At 38.2% G+C, this 2,242-nt stretch overlaps 1 pseudogene; it reads right to left on the reverse strand.

The window, feature by feature from the left end:
- Positions 1–652: 652 nt before the first annotated feature.
- Positions 653–813, reverse strand: LOC138800243 (U2 spliceosomal RNA; annotated as a pseudogene).
- Between the last annotated feature and the right edge of the window lie 1,429 nt (positions 814–2,242).

The following is a 2,242-nucleotide window of genomic DNA, read 5'->3' on the forward strand; positions in this document are numbered from 1 at the left end:
AGGTGAAGCATTGTAATACATTAAACTCACTGTAGACCACTGAATAATATACTGAAAATAAAAATAAATACATTTATATATATTCATTCTAACTTACCAGTGCCTTCAGGTCTATAGCATCAGCCAAAGCACATGTTGCTTTACGCTTAAAGATAAATAAAGTGCAGATTTTAGTATATGGCTGAACATTTAGACAATGTGGTGACCCTTTATGCTACGTCACAAAAAGTATAAAACAAAACAACAAAACACAGCAGTAACTTAGGTATAAGCCACGACTGTATTTTTTTAACTAATAATGTGCCACTTTAAAGTCCATAGAGAAACAGCTGCAGTGAACACATTGTAATGAAAAAGTGCTGTGCAGAAACTGACATTTCATGTAATACCGCACACATCCAGGGTCAGGGTTGGTGCTGTTTTTGTTTAAGACTAAACAGTTTAAATAAAAACTCATTGAGATAACTTCATGGGACATCAAACTATATAACTAACACAATACTAACCAAGACTATATAAATGCATGTATGCAAATCTTACCAAGGCATGTTTGATAGTTTTTAGATTCAGGTCATCCACCTTTTCCTTCTATAAAAAAACAAAACAAAAACAAAGTACAGCTTATAACATGAGAGTGAACAAAACTTTTTTTATATGCAACCTGAACACTTATACCAGGTCAGGAGAGGACACAGCAAGCCTTTATTCCTTCTCCCTCTTCTAAAAATCCATTGACTATACGGCTCCCAGATACGGGACGAATCAGATATTGATCAGAACAGATACTACACTTGATCTTAGCAGAGAAGCGATTTTCTGGAACCTTCTAACCATGTGACCTAGAAGATTCCTGGCCTGTTTATGTTACATATAGTGCAGTAATGGTCATTATTAGTGGATAACTACCAGAACTAATCGTGTCCTCTCTCTTTCAGTTCTTATGGATAATAATAAACCTTCCAGTACGTAGAGGCTGGTACTAAACTGACTGAAGGTGAGGAGGATGTTCTATTAAGTACAGTCGGGGGCTATGTTCACACTACGTATATGTCCGGCCGCATATACGTGTTAAACTCCAGCTGAGGATTTACGTAAGTTGCTACGTACGGAGCGCGAACCTACGCCCACAGTCTACTTACGCTTCCCGAGCGCCCTACGTAGCGATCTGACAGCGGTCTTTTACTTGGAAATCTTCAGCTAGCCCCAGACACCCCACAGAACCTTTTGGATCGGCAAAGAAAAGTGGAAAAATGAAGAAATCACCACTACGTACGGGACCGCATGTTACGCTACGGGCGTAAGTTACGGCATTTTCGTCCTCAAACAATGGTCTGGTTCATTTTTTACGGTGCCGCGTACTATCCGGGCGTAAGTTCGTTTGTAGTGTGAACTGTGCAGCCGTACATCGTATACTTTCCATTGTATGCAAACTACGTAAGTCTCCGGCCGCTTATTCATGGAACGCGCTACGGCCGGAGACTTACCTAGTGTGAACATAGCCCCCAGGTGGTCTTCTTTCTGTCTTACTCTATGTAGTGATCTCTGCATAAGATGGGGAACAAATTTGGGTAAAATAGGAAAAAAGACCAAAGAAACTTTCCGCTACCAGAATTTCTGGAAACGAACCAATTTTACAGCATAAAGAATATGTTTTCCTCCTTACCTCACATGAAAGGTCCTGTGCTGGGGAGAGTAGGTTCTGAAAGATAGAATGCAAACCATTACCCAATGGTTGAAGTACAGGATTAAGCTATGTTCTCACAATTTCTATATAAAATAAATTTAAAAACGACCACAAAGTAAAAAAACAATATTATTATTATATATTTTTATTATATTATAATAAAAAATGGTGTCAGCTAATATAACTCATTCACAGTGCTGTGGCTGTAAAACACACTCTATCATGACCTCCAACTAAATGGCATAATGGGGATACACATAATCTTATTACATTCCTAATATAAAAAGATTCCTAATATAAAAAGTCTTATAGTGCATCCCTATATCTTTCCTTGTGTAGTGCAAAGGAGTCTATAACTGGTTACTATCACAACCTCACTCCATATTGCTGCACACCAAAGGAGCCGTCCCTACGAACGTTTCGCTAAATGAGCGTCATCAGGGAAGCTCTTTTTAATATATATTAAAAATATCAATTGATTTTTATGAACTCTGCCCATTGTTTTCTTGTGTAATATCTTCTTAGTGGGTTGTTTCAGTATTGATAGGGCGACATCCA

This window comes from Dendropsophus ebraccatus, chromosome 8 (assembly GCF_027789765.1).
Source record: "Dendropsophus ebraccatus isolate aDenEbr1 chromosome 8, aDenEbr1.pat, whole genome shotgun sequence".
In the NCBI taxonomy this organism is placed as follows: Eukaryota; Metazoa; Chordata; class Amphibia; order Anura; family Hylidae; genus Dendropsophus; species Dendropsophus ebraccatus.